Below are 19,991 nucleotides of genomic sequence, written 5' to 3'. Positions count from 1 at the left end.
GTCTTTTGGGTTCTTTCCGGTTCATTCTGTAGTCAGAGCCTAGCATGGAGCCTCCAGAGAACTTAGAAGACAATAATAAACGGTTCACCTCCAAATTTATAGTGATGCACTCCTGAAGAAGGTGTGACCGACAGTCTCCTAGAACACTTAGATTTTCTCGGTAGTTTAATTGAACAGATTGACCTTAGATGAGTGGGGTATGACCGAGTGCTGTCTGTGCCTCTGGCTCAGTGGCTGAGAGAAGGATGTAGGCACTGCTGGTCCCTAGTCAAGATGGCAGTCTGGAAACACGGGTTCAGATATCAGCAGCAACAACAGCAGCCAACATGGCAGATCAGCTCTGCTGTGGAGGAAAGGCCGTGATTTCACTGGTTTGCTTGGTAATAAACCCCAGAGCTCTGAGCACAGCCTTAGAGCTCCTACCTAATGACCCTGCTCTTCCTGAGGCTGTGCGCATCAAATCTACCTCCCCTGAGAAATCATCTCACACAGGGAGATTCACATGTTCGGACACTCTTCCTTCTCCTCGTCTTCCTCAACATTTTTGGATAGTAACATGTTAAGACCAAGAAATTCTAAGCACAGGCTGATTATTTAAATGTGGTGTGTGTTCATGTGGTGTATGTGGTGGTGGTGGTGTGTGTATGTGTTATGGGTGTACCCCCTGGAACAAAATATTGGGAATCAGATCTGGCACCTCACACATGCTGAGCACATGCTCCATTGCTGAGCCACACCCCTAGCCCCAGATGAAATCTTTAGAATCTAGGGTTGTTTACACTTGCCAAAGCATTCCTGGCAAATTACCAGAGAAAGAAATCACAGCAACCTCTTGTGCTAAACAGTTATGGCTGGAAGAAAAGGGAACCAACCCAGAAAGAAAGGGGAGCTAAGTCATGTGCTTCAAATTCTCACCCACCCTAGAAGAGGGTCTTTGCCGATGAGTCTCGAAGGACCTCAGGGTGTCATCACATTGGATTTAGGGTAGTTTAAATAAACCCAGTCACTATAAACCTTACCACAGGAGTTGGTGATCTTGTGAAGCTGGAGGAGACTTGTGTGAAATGTCACTCAAGAAGTGACAGTGATTGCCAGGAGTCAGAAGAGGCAGAAAGGACCTCTCCCTAGAGCCCGAGGAAGGAGAGCTCAGTGTCACCGGCAGCTGGCTCAGATGTCTCACCTGAGACCTGGGCTGGAATAAACCCTTTAAGGCACTGTGTTATGGCAGCCATAGGAAACTCATGCAGGGGGAGTTGAATTCCCACTCAAATACCAAGGTGGGCTTAAGGAAGAGGCAGAGACAAAGGCCATTAATCCCACAGGCCCGTGCAGAACCCCCACTAATGCCTGCCTCATCCCTGGGACTGGCCAAGAAATCATGGAGTCATGACTTAAACATTTCCACGACAGGAAACCCACCCGCCCACATTCCTTTGCACAACTTTTCTTTATAATTAACCCAAGTCTGTCCTTAGAGCTCTCACCCGGCAACGGCCTGTTCCTCTTGATGTACGCATCAAATCTCAGGCAAGGAGAGACGTCATCCCTTCCTTTCGGCCACACCTCTCGGTTTCCTTCCCATGAGCATCTCCATTTGAACTCCTCCCATTTGAACATGTCCATTCCTTCCCTTTCCTTTCCCCACTTTTCCTGAGTATGTATATGCATGTTTGCACATGTGTGAGCACACACGTTTGTGTATATGTGCACATGTATGTACATGCTGATGGAGGATATCAGGAATCATCCCTCCAGTGCTCTCCCACCTTATGTAGTGAGGGAAGGTCTTGCAGTCAACCCTAAAGCTTGCCGAGAGAGCTATTCTCCTAGCCAGCTAGCTCTGGGAGTCTCCACCTCCTGAGGCTGGAATTGTGGGGTGACCACTGTGGTCACCAGGAATGAAGTTCTGATGGTCCAAACTCCAGTCCCCAGGCTTGCTTGGTAAGTGCTTAATACCTAAGCTGTCTCCCCTGCCCACATTCCCTCCAGGCATGGTTTGATCTCCACAGGAGCTGAAGCCATTGTTACTCCACTGCTAGACAGTGAGCTGGGGATGCTTCCCCTGCAGCTCACCATGGCCTGCTGTGTGTGTGTGTGTGTGTGTGTGTGTGTGTGTGTGTGTGTGTGTGTGCAGAGTGCCCTGAGGGTGTTAGTAACTTCCGTCGTCGCTGTGACCAAACACTCGAACCAAAGTGACTTGAAGGCAAGGTTAATTTTTGGCTCACAGCTCAAGGGTACTGTCCTCAAACATGGGGACAGGCGCTTGAGACGACTGCTCACATTGCATCTGCAGCCAGAGTCAAGGTGACTAGTCTTAAGCCCAGTTCTCTTTCTCCTTTCTATTTAGTTCCTAACTGTGGCCCACGGAATGATGCCACTGTCGTTTAGGGTGGACCTTTCCACCTCAGTTAACCTCATCTAGAAGACACGTCACAGATGGGCACAGAGATGTGTCTTCTAGGTGACTCTGGATCCCACCAAGCTGACAATAATAAATAATTAAAGACAGAGGCCTTTAGAGAGAGGGCATTCTGCTGCAGAATTTCCCAGGATAGGCAGAGAGAATGAAAGACCAGGGTTCCAGGGTTCCACAACAACTTGGGACTAGAGAAGTATTATCTTATGTTCATCAAAGGAGGAGAGAAACCCCCAATTCCCCAGGGTGGGTTAAACCCAACCAATATAATCTGTAATGACAAACCAAGCCAAGTATGGTGGCACATGCCTTTATCTCAGCACTTGTGAGGCAGAGGCAGAATTCTCTGTGAATTCAAGGGCATCCTGGTCTATACAGTGAGTTCCAGGTTACCCATGGCTACACAGCAAGACCCTGTCTCAAAAATAAAATCTGTAATGGCCATCTTTGGGTGGGTAGGGGGTGAGGACATGATGTGAAAATCATTAAGTTGGCTTTAAAACAATCTTAGTGTTTGTTCTCAGGGCAATAGTTATCATGAGCATTTGTGCCAGGTGCCATAACAAGCAGGTCTCATGAAATCACCCAGCTCTGCAAGCTGGTATAATTAGCCCCATCTTACAGCAGAGGAAACAGGCTCAGAGAAGTAAAGTGAGTTTTCCAGAGCCACACATGGAACAGAGATCGGAGTATGATTTGAACAAGTTTGTCTGACCCTGAAAGTCAAGTTCTTGACAGCAAACAGCAGTGCAGGCAACCTGTCGGCCCAGAATAAAGATGCAGAAACACACTTTGAGAGAGGATGGCTCTCAACACCCCCTTTGTCCTAGGTACCAGAGCAACTCACCACAGCTAGGTCCCAGCCATGAGCTTCTGCATCTCCTTTCAGGCCAACCTTCTTACCCTGACTAACAAAGTCAGCCCAGCAAACGAAGGCCTGGCCTCTAAGCTGCTCCCATTGGACCCCAAGCCTTTCCTGGTTGTGAAGTGTTCCGTCTATGATCCAGCCTCCTTGCCTGTATTGCCTACACCCCATCCTATTCCAGTTGTCCACAGAGGATGTCCCTGTGGCCAGCATGGTCCTTCCTCATGCTTGCAGAGCAAACTTTTACCATCACCCTAGTCCCTGGAACAAAGGTTTGCTCAGTTCTTTTTACCCCCACAGCCTGAGTATACCTTACACTTATACTTCAGATCTTCTCACTTCCCTGCTCAAATGCTCCGAGTCCACTGTTAAGAAAAAGTGTGGGGTGGAGGCTGTGGGGGCTAGGAGAGGAATTGGGGAGTGAGAAATGGGAGTGGATTTGATCAAAATATCATGAAATTTTCAAACAATAAAAAATTAATTAAACATAGCTCTCAAATCATTTATGCAGTTTGGAATCTTTTTAAATAGGTGCTTGGATAGAGGAAATATTCTACCGATTCTAAGTCCCACCTTCTTGCGGATAGACTCATCACAATTGTTCTTCACATGAGAGCTTGCCTGTGGCAGAAAGCTGAGATTTTTATCTCCTCACCCTACATGTGTCCTTGTCAATGGCTACCAATGGTCACCTGGCTTTCATCCTCGGTGAGTTCTTGAGTGGGTCTTCTGTTCACTCATGGCGTTTCCTTTGGAGACTCACATAGCTCTCTGCTGTCTTGTTTTGTTGCTTTGTGCAGGCCGGATTAGAGGAGCATGGAGCTTCTTCTTGGCTGAGCTCTTCTGTCTCCGCTTGCCTGCTGTTCGTGAAAACTGTCTTTACCACTGGCTCCCGTACAAGTTTCTGGGGTGCAGTATAAATGAAGTGGCAGGGGGCCGTGGGATGAGCTGTGCTGGATTCTGTTGACCCATTTCAACAGTGCTGTGGACCTGTTTCTGGTCTCCGGTGCTGCATCCACTTGCCAGGTAGACTCTAGCTCTGACTCCCTCAGGTGACTGTCCTGGGGACTCAGCAGAGACAAAGACAGAGCCACACAGCTCTCACTAATCCATGTGGAAAAAAAAAAGATTTGGATGCCTAGACACTGGGACCCCTGGGAAAATGACAGAAATAAGTGTCGTTTACGTACATCTGGTTTTCTGGGGGTGGGGGTGGGATGGAGATAAAGCTTTAAGTCTTTAATAAGGCTAGAAATTAACTTGGGATTAGCAGCAAGATGAAGCATCTCCAAGAAGCTGCACAAGGACACACCTGCTTAGGGCTTTTGGCCTGGTTTCCAGGACATTCTCTAAACTGTTAATACTCTTCTCCAGCTTTTCCCAGGTTGAAAAATTAGTCATTGCTCATTGGTTTCAGGTCCACAACCTGCTCTGCAGATGGGCTCCGCTTGCTTCCAGGGACACTGCTTCCAAAGCTGCCATTCTGCAATATTTCCATTTTCTGCAGTTTCACAGGAGGCTGGAGATCTGGCCTGTGAAGTGTGAAGGAAGAAGCTCCCCACCAAAGGTGAGCAAGGACCCATGCCCTGGGCTGGGAGAGGTGAGTGGGGGTCAGTGGGTGAACATTTTGCTGTGATTTCTCAAAGTTTCTGGAGGCTGGAAGTTCAAGATCAGGGTGCAAGCAAGGGAGGTTTCATTCTGAGACCTCTTGCCCTATAGATGGCTATTTTTTCATGGTGGTGGTGTAGGACAGAGACACACAGAGAGGCAGAGACACAGAGACACATACACACAGAGACAGAAAGACAGAGCATGCATGGGAGGTTGAACTTACATCTCTTCTCTCAAGGGTGCTCAGGAGATGGCTGCACCAGGACAGTCCTCTGTGGCCTCATTTTAACCTGAACTACTTCCTTTCCCCAAGTACAGCCACACTCGGGGTCCCGGCTTCTCCATGATGAGTAATCACACATTCAATCTACAACAGGCAGTGAGTCGGAGCAAGGGCTTGAAAGCAAGTTTATGGGCATCCTATGACGAAACCAAGTATTTCTGCCTGAGTGCCTGGCTGGTAAGACTTAGTCACTGCTGGATGTGGCAGTACATGTCTGTAAGCCCAATGCTTGGGCAACTGAGGCAGGAGGGTTTAGGGCCAGCCTGGATGACACAGCAAGACCTTGTCTCAAAACAAAACAGAAAACAACAGCCTCTAAATCTGGCACCTGAAGCAACACATAAATATCCTATTGTAGATGGTTTATTATTTTTATATTTAGCATGGTTTTTCTTTTATAACAGAGAAAACACTAAAAATATAGATTCATTAGCATCTATCAAGAGTAGGTAAAAAATGGTAAACATGGGCCAGCAAGATGGCTCAGCAGGTGTCCCCAAGCCTGAGGACCCAAGTTCTCTCTCTAGGACCCACATGGTGGAAAGAGAGAACTGACCCCTGCAAGGTGTGTGTGTGTGTGTGTGTGTGTGTGTGTGTGTGTGTGTGTGTTAAAACAGAACAAATAAATCACAACAAACAACAAACAAAAGAGCACATAGGACTTCTGGGAGAAGGAGAATCAGCCTTTCCCTTCCTGCCTGTCTGCTGCAGAGTGGTCAGCCTTGAAACCATATATACACCACCACCAAACACTCCCTCCAGCAGGTTCTGTTACATACTATGTCTATGTATGTAACAGAAATAATTGATGAAAAAGAGGCTGTCAATTTGAGAATGGGAGACATGGTTGGGGTTTGAGGGAGGGTCCTGGGAGGGACTGGTGGGAGGAAAGGACAGAGTGACACAATTTATTTCAATTAAACACATATTTTAAAAAAAAACATGATACTTTCTAATTTAAAAAAAAAAAAACACCGTTACTCTTTGCTGGTGGATATAGATTGCCCCAAACTTTTGTGTTTGAACTTTTGTTTTAGTCTTGAGGCAGGGTCTCAGTGTGGAGCTCAGGCTGTCCTTAAGCTCAATCCTCCTGCCTCAGCCTCTTGACTGCTGGGATTACAGGCATGAACCATCAAGCCTGGCTTCTTCAGACCTTTCTGGACAGTCATTTATTTGGTAATATGCTTTAAGACTCTTAAAATGTGCTTCTGTTTTGCTGAGCTATCCTGAAGGGTTTCTTCAGGGAAGCCATAGGCGTATCCTTGGCCATGCTACAGAGATGTTCATGGGAGCATATTTGTGTTGCAAAACACTGGAAATAACTGATTTTCTATTAAAATTGATTAAAGTAATTAGATATTCCTCATTATGGTATTTGAAGCAACCTTTGAAACTCAAGCTGCAAAAGCCTGGCTTGGCAACACCTTCCTGAATGCCTCCATTCAGGAAGTTCTTTGTCCTCCTTCCCCAATCCCCACCCCACCCCACCTCTACTTCCCTTTTATTCTCTTCTTATCAGTTAGCATTAAAGATAACCCCAGAAGCAGCAAAATTGCATTAAGAAAAGAAAAGTCAGCTCTTCCAAGTTTATTAATTTGATTGAGAGTATGGTGGTTTGGAAGAAAACGGCCCCAAAGAGGGTGCACATGTTAGGAGGTGTAGCCTTGTTGGAGAAAACATGGCACTATGCAAGCATGCTTTGAGGTTTCATATATGCTCAAGCCATGCCCAGTGAGACAGTCCACTTCCTGTTGCCTGCAAGATGTAGAACTCTCAGCTACCTCTCTAATACCATGTCTGCCTGCACGCCGCCATCGCCACCATGTTCCACCATGATGATAATGGACTGAGCTTCTGAACTGTAAGCCACCCCAATTAAATTCTTTCCTTTGTAGGAGTTTCCATGGTCATGGTGTCTCTTCATAGCAATAGAAACCCTAACCAAGATGGAAGTTGGTACTAGGAACTGGGGTATTGCTGTGATAGGCCTGACTGTGATTTTGTTTGGAGGAATATGGACTTTGGGGTTAGGAAATCAGTGGAATACTTGAAACACTGCTTAATTGGCCATATACCAGTAGAAGCATGGAAGACAGCGGTGTGAGAGTGAGGGGGCTGGGTCAAGAGGTTTCAGAGAAGAATTTTAGTGTGTTGCCTTAGAAATCGTTCTTGTGATAGTTTGGTGAAGAATGTGGCTGCTTTTTGCCCTTGTCTGAAAAGTTTACCTGAGGCTGAAGTGATAATGTTGGACTAATTCCCTTGGCAGAGGAAATCTCAAAACAGCCTAGTATGTTGTGTGGTTACTAGTGTTAATTTCTTTTTTTGTTTTTTTTGTTTTGGTTTTGTTTTGTTTTTCGAGACAGAGTTTCTCTGTGTACCTTTGCGCCTTTCCTGGAACTCACTTGGTAGACCAGGCTGGCCTCGAACTCAGAACTCTCACAGAGATCCGCCTGCCTCTGCCTCCCGAGTGCTGGGATTAAAGGCGTGTGCCAACAACACCCGGCGTGTTAACTTCTTAACACCACCGATAGAGAATAAGACCACTACCACAGTTTAAAGCCAAATTTGAAATAAGCTTTAATTAAATATTGGTCAGGTGGATGGGCTCTGGTCAAGTCCATACCCAAGTTCTTGGGAAATGGCCCAGAATCAAGCATGGAAACAAACAAACAAACAAACAAACAAACAAACAACCCGATAATTCAATGCATTTCCCATCAGGTACAATCAGGGGCAAGCATCCATCCTGAAGTATCTCCAGCCTGTGGTCAAGCACATCTGGTGTGGAAGGGTCAAACACACTTGAACACACTTGTTTAGGGGAGTGAAAACATGTGCCTTGTTATCTCCCATAAACAGTAGCCTCCAGCATTTCAGGAACTATCTGTCCTTGGGCAAGGGACTTGCAGATCAAAGGATTTTTTTTTTTTTTTTTTTGTGTGTGTGTGTGTGTGTGTGTGTGTGTGTGTGTGTGTGTGTGTGTGTGTTTCATGGATCTCTAAGGCACAATAATTAAAACTCAAAATGTAACTTAAGAAATGGAAAAAAGGGAGTGGTGACCTCAGGGTAAGATCCCAACCAGCTAAGTTTCCAACTTGTGAAGAGAAATTAAAGAAAGCTTAAAGAAAAAGCTTAGAGCCCTTAAGGAAAAGGTGTGGTGGTTAATGGTTTTAATTCAAGCACTCAGAAGGCAGAGGATGGTGGATTGCTGAGTTTGAGGCCAGACTGGTCTACAGAACAATTCCAGAACAGCCAAGCTTAAGCAGTGAAGGAAACCACTGAAAACAGAAAGTTGGTGAAGAGGTAATTGAATGAGGAGACCATGTTCCAGTCCCAGAAAGCATCAGAAATTGGCAGCTTTGGCCATGTGGTTCTGGCTTTAGAGTCAAGGATAGAAGAAAGGCATTACAAAACCTTCCTCTGTGGTTAAGGAATGCTGCTGAGGCCAGGCATGTGTCGGGGTGTCTCTGAATGGAGGCCTTGAAAGGCCTTTGTGTGAAGCTGTGAACATGAAGCATGGACTTCTGTAGAGATCCCAAGATGATGCAGACACCAGAGCCATGGGATACCTGCTGAGGAGAGCTGCTAACAGGGAGTGGAGCCAGCCCAAAAGAAAGAAGTGTGTAGCAGTCTACAAAGCTGAAAGGAGCTGGAGATCTGAAGAGCATTTTGACATCAGACATGGAGATGCAGAGTTTAGAGTTTGCCCAGCTGGTTTTTGGTCTTGCTTTGGTCCAGTATTTCCTCACTATACTTCCTTTCCTCCATTTTGGAATGGTAATGTATATCCTGTGCCATTATATGTTAGAAGTATGTGATTTTTTTTTAATTTTTATTTTACAGGTGATTACAGTTAAGAGATTACATGAATCTCAGAAGAGACTTTGAACTTTGGACTTTTAAACATTGTTGAGACTGTTATAGACTATGAGGATTTTTGAAGTTGGACTGAATGCAGGTTTGCATTATGATATGACTACAAGCCTTTGGGGGTCAGGGAGTGGAATGTGGTGGTTTGAAAGAAAATGACCCATAAAGGGAGGCTCTATATTATTAGGAGGTGTGGTCTTGTTGGAAGAAATGTGTCACTTTGGAGGTGGGCTTTGAGCTCATATATGCTCAAACCATACCCAGTGAGACAATTCACTCCTTGCTGTCTGCAAAATGTGGCACACTCAGCTACCTCTCCAGAACTGTATCTGCCTACACACCACCATTTCCCAGTCAGATAATGGACTGAACCTCTGAACTGTAAGCCAGACACCACAATTAAATGTTTTCCTTTATAAGAGTTGCTGTGGCCATGGTGTCTCTTCATAGCAATAGAAAGCCTGACTAAGACAAAGAGTGAGCCCACGTCCGAATTCTCCATTTCTCTGTGTCTTGGGTCAGTCTGTAGTTTGTGGTTGCTGGTCTGTCTGTAGTCTATCTCTGTGTCTGGTCTGTCCCTCTAGCTTGTGTGTCTGTGTATCTATGCCTACCGGATGTCCCCAACAAATGACTTTGCTCTGTAGTGAGTAGCACAAAAAACATGGCTTGAGGATTTCACAAGAGATTAAGTTACTGACTCAGACTGACCCAGGTAACTATCAGGACTGCAGACATACCATTACCAGCTTATGATCATATTGCTTACATTTATGGTGAGTATTTGTTTGGTTCCCAGCACACATCAGGCAGCTCCGGGGGATTTGATGCCTTTGGCTCTGAGGAGACCAGCACTCATGTGCACTATACACACACACACACACACACACACACACACACACACACACACACACACCTTTTTAAGACAATAGAAATAAATCTTTTAAAAAATGAAGTTTTGATTGGGGTTAAGTCAAATGTACAAATGTCCTTTTTTGTTGTTGCTGAAACTGCTATGATTTTCTTTTCTTTTCCTGTCTTCTCTTTTCTTTTGAGGAAGAAGAGACAGGATATCACTACATAGCCCTGGATGGATTGGAACTCTCTATGTAGACCAGGCTGGCCAGGCTGACCTTGAATTCACAGAGATCTACAGGCCTCTGCTGACTGAATGCTCAGATTAAAGACATATGCTACCATACACAACTTTATTTTGATTTCCTAAGCAATATTTCTCTGACCTTGATAGAGAAAATATTCTTTGTTTTCAATCTCCAATTTCAAATTGTGTATAAGTGTGTTGTGAGTAGAAGTCAAGGTTATTTTTTTTCTATACCAGTACCTAGTTTTTTCCATGATTTTTCTTGCTACTTAATGACATATGGATTATTTTTCATTCCAAATTGAATTGCTTTTGCTTCTTGTCAAAAGTCAATCTCTGTGTTGTGCAGTATACCACATAGTTCTACTTTAAGATTTATTTCTATTTTTTATTTATTTGTGCGCGCGCGCGCACACACACACACACACACACACACACACACAGATGAACATGGGTGCCTGTGGAGGCCAGAAGAAGGCATCAGGCGCCCTGGACGGGGAGTTACAGACCATTATGGGCTTCTTGACATGATTCAGGGAACCAAACTCAGGTTCTCTGTAAGAGCAGCAAGTGACTTTAACCACTGAGCCACCTCTCCGGCCCCTGCTACAGTTTTTTAACGTCTTTTTAAAAATTGAAAATAGACTTTTTTCATACATACAAAATATTCAGATTATATTTTTCCTTCTCCCCATCCCTCCCATCTGGCTCTACACCCTTTCTGTCTCTCAAAAACAAACAGGTATCTATAAAATAATAATAAAATAAGACAAAACAAAAACAAACAGCTTGGGACAGGACAAAACAAACAAGAGAAAGAGCCAAAGAAAAAGCACAAGAAACACAGGACACAAAGAGCACACGGGAATCCCGTAAGGACACAAAACTGGAAGCCATACCATATATAGGTTGAAAAGACAAAAACATACTCTGGCACAACACTACGAGACAAAGAACCTGCAAAGATGCCATTGAGTTTGTTCTCTGTTGGCCATCTACTGCTGGGTATTGGGCCTACCTACCCTTCAGAGTGGTTTGTTTCTCTGGTGAGACTTCCTGGGAGAAAACTAAGTTTTCATTTCCAAGGGGTTATCAATTGGAGCTAGCTTCTAGGTTAGTGTAGCATGAATTGTTAGAAGGTCTTATTAATAAAACAAACCTGGAGTCAGGTATTGGGGTGAACACTGGAAGATCAGAGGAGCAGAACAAGCCACAGCCACTTCACCTCGCCAATTCCTCAGCTGGTCTCACTTTCCTCAGACTGGAAGCCTCTGAGTCCTCATCTGAATGGGTCTCAGCTGAACTGCTGTTCAAAAGTCTAAAAGCTTAACCAGCTCTAGTTCCTGGTCCTCATGCCTTAAATCCTTTTCTGCCTCCTGCCATCACTTCCTGGGATAAAAGGCGTGAGTCACCATGCCTGGCTGTTGCTAGTATGGCCTTGAACTCACAGAGATCCAGGCGGATCTCTGCCTCTGGAATGCTAGGATTAAAGGCATGTATTCCACTATTTTCTGGCCTCTATATCTAGTGGCTGTTCTGTTCTCTGACCCCAGATAAGTTTTTTTTTTTTTTTCTGGAGTTGAGGACCGAACCCAGGACCTTGTGCTTGCTAGGCAAGTGCTCTACCACTGAGCTAAATCCCCAACCCTCCCAGATAAGTTTATTAGGGTGCACAATATTTTGGGGAACACAATAACACCACAGGTTAGGGATGGAGACGTATATCCATATCTCCCAGCCTTAGGACCCTATCTGGTGCAGATCCATGCAGGCCCTGCACATGATGCTACAGTCTCTGTGAGTTCATACATCGGTTGTGCCAGGCTATTGCCAAAGCTTTAGGTAGCTCTCCACAAACTGATGGTAAGGCCCTATTGCTGCAGACAACGTCTACACAGCACACTGAACACAGAGGGGTCAAGCTGGTGCCTACCTGAAGCCTTCACCCCTGCAGACTAATATTCATGGTACTGGAAGGAACTTTGCACACCACCAAAGGAGAAAGGTAAACGCCAAACCCACTACAAGCTCCTTGATCTGCAATGATGACCTGCCTGCAGAATACACTGGTACAGTAGTAGCACAAAGCTTGTGTCCAACCAAGATCTGATTGGATTTTAGGCCCACTCCATGATGTGGAACCCCATACCTGACAATGCTTGGGTAACTAAGAACCTAACAGTACATAACTCAGGGACCCAGAGAAAAACCAAATACTACTGCTCTGCTAAAGGAATGTAGCAATAAAATGACTCTTAACAACATCCTGCTACAGTCATAGATCAAGCAGGGCCTTGCTCAGCCATCATCAAAGAAGCTTCCTCCTGCAGCAGCTGGGAACAAATACAGGGACCCACAGCCAGACGATGTGTGTGAGAGAGACCTTGGAACACTCGGCTCTAAGTAGGATGTCTTCAAGTCCCTCACCTCAGAGCTCAGGGAACTTTGTGAAAGGGGAGGTGGAAAGAGCCAGAGGGGCTGGAGGACACCAAGGAAATGAGGCCTTCCAAACACAGTTTTTAGACCTGTCCTGAAACAGCTGGTGTCAGCTGCCCCTGTCATTTTCTTCTTGTGTAGCTCTTTTTTTTTTTTTTTTTTTTTTTGGAGACAGGGTTTCTCTGTGTAGTTTTGCACCTTTCCTGGAACTCGCTTTGGAGACCAGGCTGGCCTTGAACTCACAGAGATCCGCCTGGCTCTGCCTCCCGAGTGCTGGGATTACAGGTGTGTGCCACCGCCGCCCGGCTTGTGTAGTTCTTTTACCATTTCAGGTCCTTTGCGTAAACACTTCATAATCAGCTTATCCATTTTGTCAAAGCTCCCTGCTAGAATCATGGCTGAGATGGTACTGAACCTACAAACCAGTGTGAGAAAAGCTGAAATCTTAACATTCTCAGATTCCCAGTGCATGGGCATGATATATCTTCTCGTTCATTGAAGACATATTTAATTAAACTGAATTGTAATTTTGAGATAGGTAAACCTGATCTAAATAACACATCATTAAGACTCTTCCCAGGCAATTCTAGGTTGTGGCAAGCTGACATTTAAAATCAACCGTCACATCAGACCCAAACTAAATCTTCCAGTCACTGTAACAGTGAATCTCACCTGGATAGCTGTTACTTATAGTAACACATGTCTTTGCCAACTCTCTATTAATTTAAAAAAAAACCCTAAAATGTTAATATTTTATAACCTGAAATTAAGAATAATCTTTCCATTTACAATCTGGGAAGCAAAACTGTTTATGAAATATGCCACTTGAGTTGAGGGGAAAAAAATAAGAACTCCCAGGATCCCTCAACAACTCTGGCTCTTGCCATCTGCCTCTGACTACCGAGTCCCCACACAAATGTCAGCCTCATCAACCTCTGTGGTCTTGGAGTTACTCTGTGGTGTGTAAGGGCATATTCAGCTCCATCTTCCTCCTGGGCTGGAGTGGACTCCCACCTCCCATGCTAGGGGATTCCGGTTGCACAAGGAGCCTCTTTTCTTAGCCCGATCTTCTAATCAGCTTGGGAAATCCGATAAAGGGCTCATCTTGCTCAACCCCAAAGTAACCTGCCTTGGGAAACTAACTCATCCCAACTGCCATCAGCCAGTAAACAGCCCAGGCTAGATGCTAGATGCCTTGACTTCGCTTCTGCCCTCGCTGGCCCTGGAGTAGAAGCTGGGCTGTCTTTGCGGCCATTTTCCCCACCCTTGGCAGACAAGCCCAGCAGCGTGCTGTAGCAGGCTCTGTGTGGTGGAGTGCACACACTCAAGTTTCTTTTGGGTACTCAGAACTGAAAGAGGCTTGGCTGGGTCAGAAGTCGGACGTGCACTGAAGTGGGCGAGGCAGAAGGTTTGTGAGTGCCCTGCATGAAATAGGACATTCCAGAGCCATGTAGGAGGACACACCACGCTCAGTGTGGGATCCTGACCATGACTTCATGACCAGATGACTCACCAACTGTGCAGGAGCAGAGAACACTGCAGCCCTTCAGAGTGGACAGCTGGCGGAGTGTGTCCTTGGAGACAGTCTCATCATACAGTGTGATAGGCTGTGCCAGTCAGGACAGCCAGGCATAAGACGGAGATGGCATGAAGGAGTCTGTGGCTCCAAAGGAATCAGAGTAACACAGTCAAAAGCACAGTGCCCAGACACAGTTTTGCCAAATACTTAGCACAGAGGGGCTTTCTGGTCACTCATGACATCCAGTTTGATGAGCACTCCAAATATTTCCTCTGCAGCCACCCAGTCACCAATCACAGCAGCCCTGAGCACTGCAGAAACTGGCCAGCAGCTTCCAGATGAAAAGATGCAGGTGTAGAACCAGAAGGCAGTGGCTGTAGTGCCTGGGCCCTGACATTGATTTGAGTAGATGGCGTGGTTAGGCATATTATCCCTACCTCTCACATAAAGGTCGTCCAATCAGCTATCCTCCGAGGCACCATGATACAGCGAGAGAGAACTGTCAGGCGGAAAGGAACTGGTAAAAGACAGACTGTGGCTATTGACAAAGTGGGATCTCTAAAGCAAAGGCCACGGGATGTGGGCTGCTTGAGACAAGCTCTCCAGAGAGGAAACTGCAGAGACGGGGTGGTGGGGTGGTGGGGTGGTGGGGTGGTGGGGTGGTGGTAAGACAGGGCTGAGACAGGACAGCAAGAGTTGGGGCTGGGGAGACAAGAAGTCCAAGGGTCTCAAGACCCTCCCAGACCCTCCCAGACCGGCAGTCGACAGGATGGGAATGGCTGGCCCTGAAAGAGTTGATGAATGGGGCCCGTTGGGAAGTCGTGGTTCGAATTGCAGGACATCCCATGCCAAGTCCAGCTCTGTTCCTTCTAAGGGAGGGGAGGAGGAAGGAAGCGGGAAGAGAAGGTCAAAGGCCCGACTGGAGAGTGGTTGTGAAATACTCTCAATGTCTTAGTTAAAAGTTCTGACTTTTTGTGGTTAACGTGGAGGAATCAGTGGTTTAATCAGAGAAATGAGAAGTGGAACATAATCATATCTGTGTTTCTGTGTCCCATAGATGGTACTGATTAGTTCATGGCATAAATGACAGATTCAGGTGACATAAAAAGAGAGATAGTAGATATAAATGATAGACAGGTAAGAACAGTATAGAAGATATCTAGATAGACCAGACAATAAAGATAGGAAGACAGACCAGACAAATGCAGTATATACAATTGTCTTGGTTTCTTTTTTCTGTTCCCAGGCTTAGATACCCTGACAAAAGCAACTTAAGGGAGAAAGGGCTTATTTTAGCTCACAGGTACTGTCCATCACAGTGGGAAGTCACAGAGAAGGGACTTCAGGCAGTGGTCACACCCACATCTAAAAACAGACAGCAGTGAACACATTCACACTCAGCTTGCTTTCTTTACATCATATAGCCCAGGTTCCCTGCCCAGGAAATGGTCCTGAGTTAAAAATGGGTCTTACCAGATCAATTTACATAATCAAGACAGTCCCTTCTTCTCAGAGGCTGATCCAAATCTGGATAATTTCCCACAGAGGCCTGTTTGCCTGGTGAGTCTAGATTCTGTCACACTGACAATTCATACTGAGCACCACATATAGCAAGAAGAAGATACAGATCAAATAGCTTAATAGGTAGATGTAGATAATAAAAAGGTGATAGTGACCGATAAGGCTAGACTATAGATCAATAAGTTGATAGACAACTCAAGGTGAAGATTCTGGTAGAGAGTGATGGAGAAGAGCTGGGGAGACCAGGAAAAAGATGGGAGTCTAGTTTTTCCCCAGTGTTCTACAGATACCTTAGGCCGGCTGGTCCTTGCTGACTGACCCCACACAGATTGGTGACCAGAGGATGGAGGAACGTCCCCTCCTTACACCTTCCCCAGACTCAATCTGAGGTCACAACCCTGCCCTACTGCGCACGTCCCCTCCTGAAAACAAAAGGGTTTTCTTTCCTGGTCTTCTTTACTTTGGCCTCAGTTTCCCCCCTCATCGTGACTGCCTGCCAGGAGGAAGAGACAAATCCCACTGGTAATGCCACCTTGTCCACAATGACAGTGGTTGGAAAAGCAAGGCTCCTGCTTCAAAATCCGAGCTACCAGGCAGAGAGACGATCAAGGTTAATGTTGGGGACTTGGGCATAGGGCACCTGCAGCCACGTCTTTGCCCCATCTCCTCCTGCTCTCATTGTTCCTTCCCACGGACCAGCTGCCCGCAGGCTCCTGGCAAGGATGAAATGGGTAATGCAGGCACCATTCGGGGGAGATTAACATTCAGGGGAGATAATGAACAGAGCCACATCTGGAACAATTGCTTCCTACAGAGGTGCAGGGTGTTTCACGGATGACTTAGCAAAGAGGTGAGGGTTGTGACAGGTTTTATGCTGCTCCTCACATTTGCTCCGATCCTTCCTTCTTGCCCTTCTTTACCCTCTGATGTCCATTTTACCCACATTTCCTTAACCTGGAATCTTCCTTTCAAGTCAAGAGTCCTGGGCAGCAAATTCCGGTATTGCTACTGTAAGTCATATGTCTCGGTATGCTGATTGCGTTAGTACCCTTCTCTGCCCAACTTCCCCACCTGACAGTTGGTCACTGTCATTCACACTGCGCAATCAGCTGTGAAACCCTCCTGTGTGCTCATTTGAATATGAATGTGCTGTCCAATAACATGTGAGAGTGCCATGTTTACAAATATTCTCCAGGTATTTAGAAATTTAGATGATCTGGAACACACTGTAAAAGCTGCACTGGGGCCCGCTTTAAATGACTTAAGCCTATTTATCAGTCACTCAGTGGTTCTTTACACACACTTCTGTTTTCCTGTCTATCCTCCATCAAAACTAAAATATGCTCTTTGGGGGGATTTTGGGTTTTTTCCACTGTATTAAACCAATAATCTTCAAGACAGGTCTTAATTAGCAGTTGCCTCATCATGGGTCTATTTTTTTCTAATCCCTGCAGATTTAATTCCTGCCTCTTTTTGAGATAGATGCAGTAAATAGAGAAAAAAAAAATGCTTTCTGCAGATTCCGTGCTAAATCCTAACTTCCAACCAATGATTTATACAGAGCATGAAGGAAGAAAGGGATTTTTGAATGCAGATAAGACCTAAGATGTATCTGGTGGTAAACTCCCAGGATGTGCACTTCAGATGGCCTCTGTCATTATAGTTGTCTTCAACTGCCACTGTGACTCAGCCTAGAGTGATCTGTGAAGGGAGTCTCCACCGAGGGATTTCCAGGATCAGGCTGTTTTATGTCTTTTTTGCTTTGTTTCTGGAGCTGAGGAGCAAACCCAGAGCCTTGCACTTGCTTGGCTGAGCTAAGCTACTGCTGAGCTAAACCTCCAACCCCAGGGCCTAGGATGCTATCAGTCTGTTTCCAGAGTTCTAGTAATGAGGCTGCTGGTCTGGGTACCACATTGGATCACAAGGTTCTAGGTGCCAGGGGTATCCAGCTGTGGTGGTTTAAATGAGACTAACCTCCATTGGCTCATATATTTGAATGCTTGCTTCCCAGTTGGTAGGAATGTTTGGGAAGGATTAGGAGGTGTGGCTTTGATGGAGGAGGTGTGTCACTGGGGGTGGGCTCTGAGGTTTCAAAAGTCCATGCATTCCCAGTTAACTCTCCCCACATCCCTCCCGAATGTGGGCTTTGGAGAGCGATGGTGGATGTTCTTCAGTGCTAGGGCAGAAGCCGGGGGCTGCCTTCCTCACCAGCCCTGCTTCTCTCCTTTTTCCTGCAGGCACAATCTTGATTTCGCTCATGTTGATGCCCTGCTCTGCTCACCTAGGTATTTCTGAGAAGGGTGGGACCCTGGGATGTGGGTCACCAGAGTCCTGGTCCTTCCACTTTTTTCCGTGTTCCTTGCCAATAAATGGTTCCAGCATAGCGGATGGATAGGTCCTTGATAGGTCAATTCTCTAGCCAATGGGACAGGAAGGCATTTTCTGAGGGGCTTTGAGGAAGATTTCCTTGTGTGTGAAGAGAGACACAGGAGAGTGGGAGAAAAAGAGATGGCTTAGTGGGTAAAGTGCTTGTCCTACAAGCGTGAGGACCTGAGTTCATTCCCCAGCACCCACAGAGTCAGGCATGGTCCTGAATTTTAATAGGGTACGTGCCGTGAGAGCTTTTGCACTGAAGGGTGGCCACGTCCTGGTTATGTGAAGAAGCCAAGAAACCACTAGACTGCAGTGCCAGTTTCCTCTACTGCAAAGTGTTCTGTGACCAAAAAACAAAAACAAAAAAAAATCCAAGTCAACAAGGAAAAAAAAAAAAAAGAATCAGGCATGGGGAACAGACAAGAGGATCCTTGGGGCTCCCTGGCTAGCCAGCCTAACCAAATTGGTGAGTCCCAGATCAGGGAGAGACCTAAATTCACAAAACAAAGCAGAGATGGAATTGGTAATATTCATCTTTAATCCCAGCTCTCAAGAAGCAGAGGCAGGTATTGGACCCTGTGAATTTAAGGATATCCTGGTCTACACAGCAAATTCCAGGCTAGCCAGGGCTACAAAGTGAGAGCCTGTCTCAAAACAAGAACCAAATGAACTGGAGAGCCAGAGGTTGATCTCTGGCCTCCCATGTACCCACACACAGATGAGCATGCACTGTGGTGGGTGGGGGAAGGTGTCAATCTGCCTACACTAATATCGTGTGCCACACAAGAGTGGCAACTGCCATCCTGGCAGCAACCACAGGATTAATGTGGCTCTGGTGAACAGAGACACAGAAACCAGAGTGGCAAAGCCAAAGACCAACCACCCTACCTTCTTGTCTCTTCACATAACAGGGTCTTGTGGGCTAAGTGCATTGAGTGGGGATTGCAGATAAATGATCTTAACACACAGCATCCTTTACAGATGCTCTGAGATGCCCTGACTTGCATTCACATGTATGACTCAGTGTGTGTCTCAAGGCAGTGTGTAGTTGTTTTTTGTTTGTTTGTTTGATTGCTTACTTTTTTGCTCTTTTGCTTTTTGGGGGCCCCACCATCCAAATTAATCACATGGAATCTTATTATTACTTGTAAAAGCCTGGCCTTAGCTTTGCTTCTTTTCTTTTTCTTTTCTCTCTTTCTTTCTTTTTTTATTTTTTGAGACAGTGTTTATCTGTGTAGTTTTGCACCTTTCCTGGAACTCACTCTGTAGCCCAGGCTGACAGCCAGCTTTTTTTTAAACTTACATGATCCTGGCTACCTTTTGCCTCTGGCCTTTTTCCTTTCATTACTTCTGTATATCTTACCTTTACTCTTACTCCATGGCTGGCCGGGTGGCTGTGTGGCCGGGTGGCTGGGTGGCCGGATGGCTGTCCCCTACTGTCCTCCTACTCTCACTCCTAGATCTTGCTCCTTCTTTTTCTCCTTCTACTTATCTTCTCTGCCTGCCAGCCCTGCCTATCCTTTCTCCTGCCTACCTATTAGCCAATAGTTCATCACTTTATTAGACCAATCAGGTGTTTGAGGCAAGCAAAGTAACACAGCTTCACAAAATTAAACAAATGGAGCGTATCTTTGCTTCATTAAACAAATGTTCCACCATAAATAAAATGTAACACATCTTAAAGTAAGATTTGACAACAGCAGTACTCCATGCTCTCCTGCTAACTACCTCCTATATGAACAGGTATTTTTCAACGGGAAAGTTAACAGGACATTTTTTTGTTATTGTTTATTAGTTTGCCTTATTGAAGCCTTTTGAACAAGTTCTCCTAGGAAATATTTACCAATCTAATTGAAAAGTTTTATTTAATTTTCCCTTTTAGACGCATGTCTTACAAGCCCAGTGTCCAGGGGCAGGTGACCATAATGGCTGGTGCTTCCTGAACACTTTCTGTGCAGTGGGTACTTACAGGCCAGCCTCACAAGAGCCTTCATAGTG

General features: G+C 45.7%; 1 long non-coding RNA gene across 2 annotated transcripts in view; it reads left to right on the top strand.

Annotated features, from left to right (window-relative positions):
• Positions 1-9,051, top strand: part of LOC118593696 — a 34,830-nt gene extending 25,779 nt beyond the window's left edge. For both annotated transcript variants that reach the window (XR_004946294.1, XR_004946295.1), the window contains 4 exons: positions 3,813-3,989; positions 4,082-4,307; positions 4,699-4,848; positions 9,019-9,051. This is a non-coding gene — a long non-coding RNA (uncharacterized LOC118593696). The remainder of the gene's footprint in view (positions 1-3,812; positions 3,990-4,081; positions 4,308-4,698; positions 4,849-9,018) is intronic.
• Positions 9,052-19,991: the final 10,940 nt, after the last annotated feature.

Source organism: Onychomys torridus, chromosome 12, assembly GCF_903995425.1.
Source record: "Onychomys torridus chromosome 12, mOncTor1.1, whole genome shotgun sequence".
Taxonomy (NCBI): domain Eukaryota; kingdom Metazoa; phylum Chordata; class Mammalia; order Rodentia; family Cricetidae; genus Onychomys; species Onychomys torridus.
The sequence above is the reverse complement of the archived record's forward strand: the minus strand, read 5'-3'. Positions and strand labels throughout refer to the sequence as shown.